This window comes from Aedes albopictus, chromosome 1 (genome assembly GCF_035046485.1).
Source record: "Aedes albopictus strain Foshan chromosome 1, AalbF5, whole genome shotgun sequence".
Taxonomy (NCBI): domain Eukaryota; kingdom Metazoa; phylum Arthropoda; class Insecta; order Diptera; family Culicidae; genus Aedes; species Aedes albopictus.
The window spans coordinates 264,475,179-264,491,443 of record NC_085136.1 but is presented as its reverse complement, the minus strand read 5'-3'; the positions used below and the strand labels follow the sequence as shown (position 1 = coordinate 264,491,443).

Below are 16,265 nucleotides of genomic sequence, written 5' to 3'. Positions count from 1 at the left end.
GGCATAATGCCATTTGTCATAACAAATATACACATTTTTACCAAACAGGCTATTCTTCGTGTTATACCAAACGGCATTATGCCAAATGGCCTTTATGCCAACAGGAATTATGCCAAATGGCGCTATGCCAAATGGCATTATGTCCCCCCCTCTGCGCACGGCCTTGCGTTTCAGAGTATTTTAGGGGTACTCCAAGGGGTTTCGGGTGCGTTTCATGGATTTTCAAGGAGTATCAGAAGAACTCCAAAAGATTTCAAGAGTTTCAGGACTGTTCAGGTTTCAAAGGTGCTTCAGTGGGTCTCAGGTGTGTTCCAAGGGATTAAAGGCGTTTCAGGGGTGAGTGTTCCAGGGAAATTCAGAACATTCCAGGGCTGTTCCGGGGGTTTTAGGGCATTCCAGGAGTATTTCAGGGGTTCCCAGGGAGTTACAGAAGTGCCAAGGCCCAAGGGGTTACCAGCGTATTCAAAAGTGTTGCAAGAGCGTTTCAAGGGAATTCTAAGGCGTCTCCTATATCCAACAAGAAGGAAAGAACATAAAAATGAAGAAACGGGCCCATGACCTTCTGCGTACGAATCAGATACGGTAGCCATCAGATCACCAATTCCGTTTCAATTATTTTAGTCAAAATCATAAATTAGAAAAAAAAAGTAAATCACAAAACAAATTTAATCCTTCAGTTCTCTTTTCACGCCTCCTACTGCCAACTCAACGCCGCCACGTTCCTCATTCAACCACTGCTACTTTCCGCACTTAGTCGCATCCACATCCTTCATCCTCTCGCCCAGCTCGTGCATTCACGCGTCACCAGCATCATGACCACACCACACACTGCCACCACTGCACTGTCATCGCGCCGCACCGCGCACGGGATCGAAAAAGAATAAATCATAAATTATTCGATTGAGTAATGGGATTGCTTGCGCTCCGATGGATGGAATGGAATCCTGCATCATCGCGGAGCCGGTAGACGGCTGACTGCACTTCAGTACATTGGCAGAAGCAGCCGTTGTAGATATAGGCAGGAGAGAAGCAAAGCCACCTTGCTGGAGCACAGAGCAGAGTATGGACAAACAGAATGTACGTATGGATGGAAATACAAGTGCTGGAAAAATAAAAGGAAAAAAACTGTGCGGTTTAACCATGCATTAATAGTCTTCAATAGTGTAGGGTAACGTTGACTTTCCATATTCTTTACACCCCAAGTAGATCAGAGCCAGTGTTAGAGGAGTTTCTGAAGGAATTCCAGAAAGAATTCAAGGAGGAATTTCTGGAGGAATTCATGAAGGTATTCCAGGAGGAAGAATTCAAGGAGAAATTCCAGGACGAATTTCTGGAGGAATTTCTGGAGGAATTCCAGAAGGAATTTCTGGAGGAATTCCAGGAGAAATTCCTGGAGGAATTCCAGGAGAAATTCCTGGAAGAATTGCAGGAGATATTCCAGGAGGAGTTCCAGGAGAAATTCCTGGAGGAAAAATTTCAGGAGGAATTCCAGGAAGATTTTCTGGAGAAATTTGTGGGGGAATTCCGGGAGGAGTTCCAGGAGGAATTCCTGAAGGAATTGCAGGAAGAATCCCTGAAGGAATTCCAGGAGGAATTCCAGGAGGAATTCAGGGGGAATTCCTGGAGAAATTCCAGAAGCAATTCCTAGAGGAATTCCAGAAGGAACTCCTGGAGGAATTCCAGGAGAAATTCCTTGAGGAATTCATGAAAGTATTCCAGGAAGAAGAATTCGTGGAGAAATTTCAAGAGGAATTTCTGGAGGAATTCCAGGAGGAATTTCTGGAGGTATTCCAGGAGGAATTTCTGGAGGAATCCCAGGTGGATTTTCTGGAGCAATCCTAGGAGGAATTCCAGATGGAATTAATGGAGGAATTCCAGGAGGAACTCCAGGAGGAATTCCTGGAGGACCTGGAGGAAGTTCAGGAAAATTTCCTGGAGGAATTGCAGGAGAAATTCCAGGAGGAATTCCTGGAGAAATTTCAGGAGGAAGAATTCGAGGACGATTTTTTGGAGAAATCCTTGAGGAATAATTCGAGGAGAAATTCCAGGAGGAATTCAGGAGACATTCCAGGAGCAATTCCTAGAGGAATTCTGGGAGGAATTCCAGGAGGAACTCCTGGAGGAATTCCAGGAGGAATCCCTGAAGGAATTCCAGGAGGAAATCAGGAAGAATTCCTGGAGAAATTCCAGGAGGAATTCCTGGAGGAATTCCTGGAAGAATTCCAGGAAGAAATTCCAGGAGGAATTCCTGGAGAAATTACAGGAGGAATTCCTGGAGGAATTACAGGATGAGTTCAAGGAGAAATTGCAGAAAGAATTCCTGGAGGTACTGAAGAATTTCTGGAGTAATTCCAAAAGGAATTTTTGAGTGAATGAAGGAATTTCTGGAGGAATTCCTGGAGAGATTTGGAGGAATTGCTGGCGGAATTCCAGGAGAAATTGCAAGAGAAATTCCAGGAGGAATTCGAGGAGCAATTCCAGGAACAATTCCAGAAGGAGTTCCAGAATTCCTCCCAGAAGGAATTCTGAAAAATTTCAGGAAACAAAAACTAATAACTCAAAAGCAGAAGAATAATTAGCAACAGTTGGTCGGTCGATTACCCATCAAATGCCGAGCTAGTTAGAATGTGACAATTAAACAAAAATAAAACGACAAACAGGGATGGCATGTCACGCAGAAACTGTGCCCATTTACGCTCATCTTTCACTGAACTTCTCACTTTCATTTTTCTTACAAAAGAGAAAGAGAAAAAACGCACAATAAAATGTACATAGTTTCTCTCACGCAGAGTTTTTGTGCGGGTGATTAGAGTGCTGCGTGAGAGCAAGGAGAGCCCGCAGATCATAATCCCAGTGCGCAATTTCTGCGCGCACGCAGAAAAAACAGAATTCAGTGCACACGCAGTGTGTTCAAAGGGGTTAGTGTTGTTTGAGCATTTGGTCGGCGTTAAGTCAGACCGGACCATCTGTTTTGTAATGATTTTAGGAAAATGCCCTTTAAGCACTTGGGATATTGAACCACTCGTTTTTTTTTTTCTAAAATTCTATAATTCTTCAATGCATTGAATCATCTGCATAAAAATAACGTTGAAAAGTTAAGAGTTATCGAGTTCCTTTGCTTATCTTCACCTGCGCAAGAAATCGCGTGGTCCACTCTGACTTAACGCCGACCATTTGGTGAACCGAAAGCATGCCAGTGAGTCCAAAACCAGGGGTATCAAATCCTGTGATATCAGAGACAAGCATACGTTTAAGCTGGTCAAGAACTTACAGTTGATGGATATTTTGGTTCCAAATTCCACCAAAAGGCTGTGCTAGTGAGCTAACAAATTTTGTTTTTCAAATATATCAGGAAAATTTGCAAAAAATTGCAACGAAATTTCAATCTCATATATCTCATGATCCTGATTACTTAGAGAGTTGGTGTCTTCGGCAAAGTTGTTTGGCTGGTCAAGGACTAACCGATAATGAGGCTCGAGATTCAAAATTCTACCGCTAGGCGGCGCTAGAGAGCAAACAAATTTTAAATTTCGCATATCTCAGCATCCTGATTTTGTAGAAAGATGGTGTCTTCGGCAATATTGTTTAGTAGATCATGGGCTTTCAGAATAATTACCGTTTGGTTCAAGTTTCTGCAGCTAGGCGGCGCTAGTTGCAGTTTTTTGCAAATTTTCCTGATATATATGAAAAATAAAATTTGTTAACTCACTAGCACCACCTAGCGGTGGAATTTTGAATCTTAAGTTTTATTATCGGTTAGTCCTTGACCAGCCAAACAACTTTGCCGAAGACACCAACTCTCTCAGTAATCAGGATCATCAGATATATGAGATTGAAATTTCGTTAGTGTCACATATCTATTTGTCTGTGATTTATGTGATATCTTAGACAAGCATATGCATTTGCTACTAGACGGCGTAATAGTACTTTCATACTCCCTGTGGTACACACAGTATTGCACTGGAAGTACGACTGAGTGCGCACTCAACAAATTTTTGTGTGCACATTTTCTGTGCGCACAAAATGTGCACGCAGAAACTGAAAAACATGCTTGTTCTATCATTTGTTTGAGCACTCATTTTGAGTGTGCCGCTGATGGATGCCAGAGAGTGAGCGCCTGGTTTGTGTGTGAAAAAAGTTGCGTAGTTCACCCTCGCTCTCGTTGAAAGTCGTGTGTAGAGTGTATGTTTTCTCTTCTCACGTTTCGCACTGAGGAGCATGCCATCTCTGACGACAAACACTGTCAGTCAATTAACCAACAACAAACTCGGGAAGGTTCCTGTCGGGTCCTAGATTCCTTCAACCAGTTAAGAAAAAGGTTAACGTAAATCAATTCTATACATATGAAAGTTCATCTTAGACGTATTTTCATTAAAATCTAGTTGATATACAGTTTCTTACCGATTTTGGCAACACGAGGTGAATTTAATGTTGCCAAATTGGGGTGTTGCCAAAATCGGTAAAAAAATTTTGTGGATAATTTTCAACTTTTATGCGTCAATTTGGCTTATATTATAAATATGGACTATTCACAAGCTATAAAACGATCCATGTAGGTGACGTTCATAAATTACGTCATGATTTGTAAAATTGTCGATTTTGGAAAATTTAATGAATTTTGATTTTTTAAAGAAAAGTAAGGATAAAATAACACTACATTTACAAATACAAACGATTTTTCGGTAAAAATTTTTGGTCAAAATTTTTTGTTGCCAAAATCGGTAAAAAATTGTTGCCAAAATCGGGTGTTGCCAAAATCGGTAAGAAATTGTTGCCAAAAACGGGTGTTGCCAAAATCGGGAAGGAAATGTTGCCAAAAACGGGTGTTGCCAAAATCGGGAGTAGACAAAAACGGGTGTTGCCAAAATCGGTAAGAAACTGTACAACTTTTTGGGCAAAAAATAACAATTGTTGATATATTTGTCATTTATCAACCCCTTCAAACAATCTGCTATACGACTTCGTTACAACTATTTTTTCAATGAATGGACGCTTATTCTCGATAGATTCATCATAGTAGATTCCAAATCTGGCCTTGAATCTCTTAACGAAGTGTGTTTTAACGAAATGGAAGCAATTTTGTAAACTGTGATATTAATCTCCATACATTGATAAACGCCTAAAAGTATGCAATGCCCTAGTAATTTCATATAGATAAATATGTGTTGTTAAAAATTTGTTAATAAAGCATTAAAGAACTACCCAAAAAGAAAACTAACCATGAATAACATGTAATCTTATGTTAATGTTCCGTTAAGGATTTATTATTACAAAGATAATGATTTTTGATAGCTAAATTTATTGTGTTATGCACTCAATACTCCACAAACTCATTTTTGTATGTAGAATTTAGTAAAAAATCAATGTTTTGATATAAAAATTCTATCTCATATATTCCACAAGCCTTCTCTCATCATGTTCTTACTCCTAAGATTTCAATGTGTGATTATTTTTTGAGATTTGATGTGTTTTTAGGGCATTATCAAAGTTACCCCAAAATGAAAATCTGATTTTCGATTATATGAAAAACTAAAAGTTATCCAAAATACTTCAGATTATCTCTTCTTTTAATTGCAATTGATAACTGATACCCCAGTACTTGTTTTAAAAATATAAAACACGGGGAATTACTGTTACATGTAAAAATATTGAGAAAATTCGCTGAAAAACTATCAAAGTTACCCCATTTTACGGTACTGAGCTGGAACATCTGAATCTTAGTGTGTAGGGCATTAATTAGGCTTAGTAGAAAAAAATGTTATACAGGTCAACCATTTTTTTTAAGGAGAAAATCCAAAATAAATCTGAAGTTTCAAATATCTCAGAACCCCGTTTTTTTTTTAATTTTCATATTTTTTTTTTGCTAGTCCACTCTAGCCTAGTCTGCACATACACAGCCATTCATTAAAATATTCCTGGAAAATTATAGGATCGACTACTCCTATCATTTTTTTTTTGTCATTATTAATAGTTGCAGTGCATTAGAGATGCATTATAAACATTAAAGCGGCCAGACTTACTGTGCAGCGTTTTATGTGTTTTTGGAATCAAGAAACGGGGACATCTCGGACGAACCGTTCTGTGAAAAGTGAGAATAATATACCACTTCATTGGGAGTGGCTTTGCTAAGAATGAATGTCACTCCATTTCTTGTGGAATCCTGGGAAGGGGCAACGTTATTCCCTCCGTATGCCCTGGCTCTCGAGCCTAGGCTTAAGCGCCTTTACCCGCTCTCTAAAACGAGATTAAAAGTCATGGTATCCAGCCCTCCCCAAATAAATATTTACTCCTAATATTTGGAGTTACTGTTACGGGTACAAATAGAAAAACAAATCAGAAAGATCTCACCATATTAGTTTGAGGCCTCCAGTTCTATCATTTTATCACCGACAGTCGATAGCTTTATCCTCGGCAATACAGCAATATTCTTTTATGCTGATTCAGGTAGAATCAGCATCCGCATCACGCTTTGGAAATTTCACCTTATTCAAACACAATCAAGACACTTTTGTAGGCGACAGTTTTTTTTCTCATGAACCAAAAAATGGCCATTTGAAAGACCCTATCCAGATAACCAGTAATCGTATAAGATGTTGCATAAGATGATAAAGAGGAGGCCATAAGCGTGCATGCCTTCATTTAGGCGCATGTAAAATGTACGCATATCGCCTCCACTTTAGTATTTTATTCAACATATTATAAATACGATCACTGGCAGGGATGAGACCTTTCATTTTCAAAGAATTAAATTCACTTGCTATTATCTCAGTTCAGAAGCATGCTATCGAAAAACAATGTATGGATGAATTTAACCTTGTAGTTTTATCTGAAAGTTTCCGAATAACATTGGGGTCGCGCACGCATACCAAAGTTGTGAGCGAGCTGTGAAGGCAACTCTCCACATGGTGAATGTAAATTACATTCACACCGTGGAGAGTTGCGTTTGCTGCCTTCTGTTGATTTAACAATTGATTCTACGCTAATATTTTCTTCTACAAAGTTTCAGGTAAAACAAAAATGAAAAAGTGTTTCATACATTATTTTTTGCAGCGATGCTTCTGAAGCGAGTTAACAGCAAGTGAATGCAAATAATTGCTAATGAATGATCCCATTTTTGATCACTGGTTATGCACTTGCACTTTCAGTATGGCATTATTATTTAGTCCACACTCACAGGGATCCGAAAAAACTAACACAAATTGCGAAAGTTTACATCACAAGATAATACACGGATCAAGTCCACAGCAGCAGAAAAAAATTACTTCACACCACTGCCGCATAAATGGAGAAAGAAATTGATTATGATCATCCTAACTCTTCTCATAATCTCGACCCGACAGAATCACTTTTTGAAAAAAAACTATTTTCTTCTCTCCCGGATGGCGTAGCACCGCCAGATATTTTGTTCTCGAACTGACCGAATCAATAATAAAGGCAGAAAGGAACAAAACGTGACAGCCGGCTAGAAAATGCAGCTGTTTGTGCGCATTTCCGTGATCTTAAATCTTAAATCTTTTATTTTCGTAATTTTTCTTCTGCAAAAACCTGATGTCAAAATACACGTTTTAAAGTGAGGGTGGCGATGAAGAAAAAAATGAATGAAAAAACTTCTAAAGAGTCAAAAATTGGTGCATATTCAAAACATTGGCTGTTTAAAAAAATCGTGCAGACTTAGAAGGTTACTGCCTTCGGTAAAGATACTCAGAAGACCAAGAGCTTTCGCATAGAAAACAATTTAGTTCAACTCACTGCGTGGCACTTGTGTTCTTATAAGCTTCGAGTTCAGTCTAAACATCGTTTATCTCGTGCTAGAAGGATACTGTCTACAATGTAGACTGTCAGGGGGAATGGGGTGGTCTGACCAAAGTCTACGCTCCCTTGAAATTTCGGTACAAAAGTCTACGAGGAGGAAGGGGATTGAGTTTCCCAAAATTTGGTCTGTGTGATTTATGAACAGTCTCTAAGACGTCGTGCAGACGCCTGAATGTACTTCTGAATATTTTTTCATGTAAAATTATTATTGAATTCAACTTTATTAAAATGCAAAAATGGATGATTTTAATAAGCTTTAATCATATTAAAACTTACAAGATTTATTTCGAAGTTGTTAAAAAATCTTCAATGCAAGCTAAGACACTTCACTAAAGATGTAAAAGTACTAGAATTCATATCCACGGTACTAATAATATTTTCTAATAAATAAATGGTTTCACCTCACTGTGCAGTCTCGTCATTATTATTAGTTATTTTTTTAAATATCAGTTACTTTATAAACATATTCAATCTACAAGGAAAAAGAAGAAGTTTGATATGCCGCATGATATGGTTTGTATCCACCTGTTGTCAAGTTGCGATGTTTGTCGCATGATGTGTTTTGTGCTTATCGAAAATATGTCCCCAATGAATGCCCCCAGTACCGGTTCCAAGTACCGTCGTGCGGGGCTTCTTTATACACTTTTTCATGGTTTTTCAACTTTATAACATTATTACTCCCAGAGTAGTGAATGGATTTCCACAATTTTTACACACAATCATTGTGAGTATGTATGTAGGATGTATGCAAAATTTGAACTAAATCCATCAATAAACAAAAAAGTTGTTCATACACCAATTGGACACATCTCATATAGAACTGGATGGGGGCTACTTTGGACATTGTTATTTGTAACAAATCTGCATTGAATAGGCCACAATAGATCTACAGGGGATACTCAAAATAACTGGGACAGGCAAAATTTTCACTTTTCAAAAAATGTTTAACTCGCTGTAACTTTTCGAAAAGGGCATAAAAATTTATACTGTGAGCTCATCAACTAGTTGTGTATCAGTGGTCAAAATTTGGGAAGGATCGGGCCATTGTACACAAAGTTATAAAGGTTCTAGAAAAAGGTATAATTATCCGATAGCCAATTTTGAGCTGCTATATTTCCGGGTTCAATGAACCGAATACAATGAAATTTTGATCGTTTATGACTTAAATATTGAACTTTGAAAAACAGTTGACTTAATTTGAAATTAATAATAAGAAAAAAAGTTATGACGATTTCATTTATTCCATGTTTTTTTCAGTAAATTTATCTATTTTTCATATGCATCCCATTACTTTTTCAATTTAATGAAGGCTATTTGGTTGCTTTTCTTTGAAACATAAATATATTCAATTCAATTAGAGGGAATTTAAAAGAACTACAATTACTATCTCAAATTTTGAAACGATGATGAAGTTTTGGAAAAATTGGTGTTATATTAGAAAAATAATCTAATCGAAATAATATTCTTTCGTGTGAAGAATTTTAAGTTTAGTCAAATGTTTTTGATAGCTCATTATATGAGTCATAAATGATCAAAATTTCATTGCATTCGGTTCATTGAATCCGAAGATATATCAGCTCAAAATTGGCTATTGGAAAATTATACCTTTTTCTAGAACCTTTATAACTTTGTGTAGAATGGCCCGATCCTTCCCAAGTTTTGACCACTGATACACAACTAGTTGATGAACTTACAGTAAAAATTTAAGAATATTTGATGCCCTTTTCGAAAAGTTACAGCGATTTGAACATTTCTTGAAAAGTGAAAATTTTACCTGTCCCAGTTATTTTGAGTATCCCCTGCTGTAAATGATCTTAAAACATCCAAAATTTTGAAGATTTTATGATTCCGGTGTAGTAACTCATAGTTTCTTGCGGGATCTGTGCAAGAACGAAAAATGATACACTGGGTTACCGTATAAATCCGGAACCGGGTATCCAAGTTGGACAACCGGGAGTTGAGTTATATTTTATCAAAACCGATTGAAAATAGGAGAAAATGGAGCCAAATCAGCATTAAACCTAGGGTGCGTTTAATACGTCGGAGACGTAAAAGGTTACCTTTTTTTTTCATCTATATGAATAATATATTTAGCCTTAGGTGTTTAATTTTTTTTCTTGGTATGCTGAGAAAATTTGCTTACGATTTCACAAAAAAAACATTGTGCCTCCGATGCTTCGTTTGTAAGTTATGATTTTTCAAAAAAAAAAGCGGCTCATATAACACATATGGAAAATTCACACAAAATTGGTCATAGCTCAGGAACGGAGAAGAACCACTTCTTGAAAATTTCATAGAATATAATTTATGTAATTCTCTTCCAAAAACATTTTTTAAGATTTTTTCCGGACTTCGAAAATAGTTTTTCCGACATTTTCTACCGGTTTTCCTAAAGAACAGTGAAAATTTTGTGGAAAACAATTTTCATTTTGTACTTTTTTTTTCAGTTGCTGAGAAAATTTGCTTATGAATTTACAAAAAAAAAACCTAGATTAATCCACCTACTGGTGATAGTGCCTTTCTCGTCGAATATGTACTCAAGAGCCATAAGCCGAAGTGTTCCTGAATTCTGAGAATACTCTAGAACGTAACAAATCTCATCTTCTTCTTTTATCACAGTTCTCGTTGACTTTTTACGGCATCATCAGCATCGGCAGCCATGTTGGATTTGTGGCTCGAAATTTCAAAGTGATAATTCTTTGCCACCAAAGTTAATATTCGTATGAAAAAGTATCATCCTATATGCTCACTCACAGTGATTGCGATGATACTTTTTCTTATACGTTACTGCAGAATTGATAGTTTTTTATCAATTCAAAAATGGGAGGCAAACAATCATTGAAAAGCAAAAAGTCAATGATTCATTCGAAAGCTTAGTGATGCATCATGGCACCTTAACAATGGGGGAGTAGAGTTGATAAATAATTAATGTATTTGATGAAAAACTACCCAAACAATGAGCAAATCCGCTTAACTTACCGGATTTAGTAATAAATTTTCTGGACTCTAATGGACTCTAACTTTAAAATTTAAAAATTTATTGGTTGTGCCCTTCCTCAAAATGATGAATTCCGAATAAAATTTCCAAGGAGGGCCCCTCTTGACTTAAGAGAAAAACGAAATTTGTGTCAGCCGTATTCAGAAAAGCAACAATTGTATCAAAGCCATAATCGAATTTGAAAACTTATTGATGGCTCATATTCCGAAGTTATGTATTATGTTAAACGTATAAGCAGAGCTGTAAAATATCAAACCTCTCAGTTGACTGCTTGACCACCTTCTCTAGCACTGGATGCCGATCATTATCAAGATATTTCGGCAATTTTTTCTCTGCACACTTTAGCCTTTATTTAATTATCATTGCATTGGTTATAAGAGTTATGTAACATTTGACAAAAAAAAGTGCAAGCTAGTGAAATTTCTCATAATAAAACCCATTCAAATTTCAACCGTGTTACAGAGCGCGAGGGCTCAACCAGTTGCATCTAAATTGTGCCTAGTAATTTCAACCGCAAAAGGGGATTGATGCTATAAAATTAAAATTTCCCCATACAACGTTGATTCATCTTACTGTATAATTACGTCTCAGGAATCTAAAATGGTGTGATTTGACAAGATTGCTTTAATTTTTATTGATATTTTGTTCTTTTACGCATTTTTATCGCTTGCATTGATTTTGTTCACTTTCGTAATTCCAGCGATGCATTCAATCCTGATTCTGCAACACTGCTGGCCATCTTAGGTGTGGTCAGAGACTATTTTCTTGCTGCCGGTTTATCTGGTTATCCAACATTTTTGATGATTTGATGTGCATATGAGGGTTTGGTTCACTTTTTTAACTGGCCACTTCCGGCGGGACACCTGGAACCGGTTCCGGAACACAACCGGTTCAGATATGTTATTTGTGGATTGATTGGTAATTATCGGTGACAAATATCGGAAACAGCTTGTTAAGCGTTACGCGTTTCGACCTACTACTCTTCGGTCATCGTCAGACGCATTCAGTTGGATTCACCCCTTCAACTTCTTCAGTTTAATATCCATATAAGCGGTTCATATATGGTTTGACACATGGTTTGACATTATTTTCCTGCTTACCGTTCATCTGGTTATCGAAAAAGCCGCTCTTTGATGTGTCGCATGCATGGGTTATGTTCACTTTTATATTTGGCCACTTCCGGCAGGACACCCGGAACCGGTTCCGGAACATGACCGGTTCAGATATAGTCTGAGACTATTTTCCTACTTCCCGTTCATCAGATAATTAAAAATGCCGTGGTTTGATGGGTCGCATGCATGGGTTTGTTGCATTTTCATATCTGGCCCCTTCCTGGGGTACCGGTCCGGAACGCCTAAATGGCCATAACTCCGGAACGGCTTGACCGATCCGAACCATTTTCAATAGGAAACAATGGGACCAGATTCCGCGTCGAATGAACCGTCGGTCGTTAAAATCGGTTGATGTTTACTATCTAAAAGTTAGGTGACCTTTTTTGTACACACACACACACACATACGCACACACATACATACACACACACACACATACACACACACAGACATCATCTCAGCTCGTCGAGCTGAATCGATTGGTATATAACACTTGACCCCTCCGGAGACTCTATAAAATTTTCGTTTTTGGAGTGAACATATAGCCTTTCGGTACACCTTGGTGTACGAGAAAGGCAAAAACATTTTGTATACGATGCTTCGCTCTTGAGTTATGATTTTTCAAAGTAGGTGGTGTCTGTGGCAAATGTATGTTTTCCACTGAAGTTTTAGCCGACCTCGATTTTTATCAGTTTTGGTTTTTTATATGAAAAAAAATTCATTGAATTCTGAGAACCTTGGTACCAATTTGTACGATAATAAAAAGAATCCCCACACGTAAAAGGTAAACTTTATTTATTATTTCATCTGTATTAATGATATATTTGGCCTTAGGCTAGTTCATTTCGAGATCCTCAGGCCCGAAGGACTCGAATAACCCGATAGGAACACTTACATTTTGCGGTGTGTTGGTGGTGAAAGTCAATCTGAGATGCATTTCATTTCAAGTTTGCATTTGCAAGTTTGTCCTTTTGCATTTTATTGTTTGGAAAATGTATGAATAACATGGGGGAACTGATGTACTTTCGGCATTTTTGTTCTCCTCATCGTTGAGGGCTTTTTCCCAACCAAGCTGAAAAATATGATGCGGAGCGGACCAGGTGTGATGGTTAGAACACTTGACTATCACGCCGAGAACCTGGGATCGAATCCCACTCCCGACCAACTCGCAAAATGTGAGTTCTTCCTTCGGAAACGAAGTAATGCGTGGGTCCCGACATGAACTATCGTAGGGCTAAAAATCTCGTTAATACAGATATATAAAAAAATAAATAAAATAATATGATCGAGTTCTAGGTAATCTGACCGACAAACCTCCCCCTCCCATGAAGAAGAGAGAAAACCTGCAGATAATACCCAAGGTCCCTTTATTTAAGCATTTTTTGCGAAAAATAAGAATCGAAATAATTTGTACATTTCGCGTAAGAAAAGTTTCGTACTGAATAATCACACTCGTTGGTACAGGTTTCTTCTTTTTGATGTAACGTTGCCACTGGCCTGCTTCTATGAACACTTCCGCAATTATTAACTGAGAGCTACATCTGCCATTGGTCATTTTGCATGTGAAAATTTCCTGGGCCGAGGGGAGTCAAACCCAACCCTGAGCATAGTTTTGCTGAATATCCACGCCATTACAGCTGTGGCCCCTCACAGGACTTCAGTACATCCGATAAATTTAATCATTTATCAGTTTCTTCCAGGTTTGGATTCCAGGGTTTATGTATAAGTTTCGTTATTCGACAGAGTTTGATTATGGTGTACATCTGGTGGATGTATCAACAAGAGGCTGCACGAATTTACCTTACATATAGTAGACACAAGGCAACACATTGAGCATCTAGTGGCCAAGTGGAAAATTGTTCGATCAATTCTATGTGTCCCCGGGCTTGAAAGAAAATCAGACTCATACTTCGATACATACAAAATACCTAAACAACTGTCACCGCAAGGAAAATAAAACGCAAATAACTTGCATTTGATACTGTTTCAATTTGTACAAAACTGGTATATCTGTAAAATTCAGTGAAACTTTTACGAAAATTTCGTTTCGTTTCGAAAAGTACCGAGTGAGTTCCAATACCGCATCGAGCTCGCGGAACATTTTTGAATTCCGCTTCGGTTTGTACCGTATCGTATCAGATATTTCACATATGATTCGTGTCGTATCGCTTTGAAAAAAAGGCCCATACCGCATACGCTTAATTTCTACTAGCTTGCTTAAGATTCTACATGTCTTCACAGATCCCTAGTGTACATTTATAAAAGCTGCTTTATTTTTCTGAGACTTACGTCCTTGTTAAAATTCTAGGTACCGTATTGTGGTGAAATTAAAAGATATCTTCTTTTTCTTCTTCTTCTTCTGTCGATTTGTATGTTCACGTGATCTTGTCTTGTCTCTCTTAAACATAGCGATCTTAGAGCACTCCCAAAGTTGATAATTGAAGGGCTTTCTTTGTCTGTCATTGCATGGATTTGTACATTGTGTGGCAAGGACAATGATACACTATGCCCAGGGAGCCGAAAAAATTGCACCGATCCGAACGGAATTGGCGATCCAGCCTCAATCACTAGGCTAACTGAAGACCACATGAACTATGTATTATGTGGCAATCACAATAACTATACTAATATACTATGCCCAGGGAATGAAAAAATGTCTAAGCCGAAACGAAAATTGAACCCCATAGACGATGGGTAGGCAGTGCAAAGCCTTATCCACAACGCTGACTGGAGAACTCAGAGTTGGTGAGAAAAAATGCTCAGTTTTTAATAACATGACAATACCATGATGAAAGCAAAATTACCCATGAATAGAAACCATAAATTTTCTTCGTGATGGTACAATCAGAGATAGCTTTTGACTCTTTGCACGAAGACCTATGAAATATTGATCACTGTCCTAATCATAGTAATTGGAGCCTAGAAATGTCAAATTCGAAAGGAATTTTTAACTTCAATTTATTACACACTTTATAATCCACCCACAGTGAATACAAAATGCTAATCAGAAAAATATTGTGGAGATTCCACCTGTTTAGATGCAAATTAGTTGCGTTAATTTTTTCGCGTTGGCCCACAGATATAAAATCGCAGCGCGTATTAGTAAATATTGGACGTTGCATTGCTGAGTACCCTTTGGTGATAGTTTTACACAGTAAACAAACGTTGATAATGCATCTACGCTTAAAGTAAGCCAAATAATTTTTCGTGCCGGAATCTATAAATCCCCGCAATCTCGAACGTATGCACAACTTCACTTATTGTTAATGTTATTGTGTTACATATATTGAAGTTTGAAAAGTTATGTTTGCAAAGGGGGTAACTGGGTTTAGTTCAAAGCCACTCAAGGCCACGGAACTTAAGGAAGGAGAGAGAAGGGTGTAAAAAATAAAAATAAATAATATTTACAAATACTCATCAACATCAATACTGATAGCTTCAAACCAGCCGACAGAATTGATATAGTTTTGCACGAAAGAATCTTTATAACTATCATAACTGGTAACGAAATTACCCTTAGAATATTTTGGACTGCAGCGGAAAACAATTTTGCGATTAAAACTGAGACATGATAGGGTATCGCGCAACTTGGGCGGTGGCTTCTATATTCGTCTGTTTTCCACTATAACTCAGTCAATTTTGAACCAATTGACTTAAAATGTTGTACACGGGTAGATACTATACCTATCTCACTGCATTCCAAAAATTGTGTCAATTGGTTCAAATTTGACTAAGTTCTAGCGGAAAACAGACGAAAATAGAAGCCACCGCCCAAGTTGCGCGATTCCCTACTTCGTTACGATGTACAGATTGATCCTAAAAAGATACCGTCGGATTGCATGGAGTAAACCTTTCTGAGAACTTCTGGGAAATGCAAATTCGGAATTTCTTGTGTGGTTTACTTTCCTTTCTCGCTATACTTTATAACTTCTTGCACTCATATCAACAAATCAATACTCTGAATTGATAGATGACACTTTGAAGCAAAGGCTGAAATAGTGAAATTAAAGCACTAAAAAAGCCAAAATGACGCTTTTAATTACATAGAAAAGGCACGCCCTAGGAAAAAATCCTAGATACGCCGCTACTTTTGATTTTTTGTCTCTACTAAGAAATCAGTTGACTTTTGAAACAATGGGTCGCAATTTATCGAACAGCCACTTTTTCTTCTTTTTTCACGGTTTTCAGGCCACATAGAAAAAGAAACATGTGTGATTTCCAACCAAACTTTCGAAGTCATAACAACGTAAACATGATTTTCTCTTTTTTCGGAACTGTTTTCCTAAATAAGATTAAGAAAAGTGGTTACTTGCTTTGTATTCTCGTTTACTTTGGACATTCAA

General features: G+C 37.6%; 1 protein-coding gene across 3 annotated transcripts in view; it reads right to left on the bottom strand.

Moving 5' to 3' along the window:
* Nucleotides 1–16,265, bottom strand: part of LOC109398973 (homeobox protein prospero) — a 365,719-nt gene that overhangs the window by 287,701 nt on the left and 61,753 nt on the right. The gene's annotated exons all lie outside the window — the stretch shown is intronic.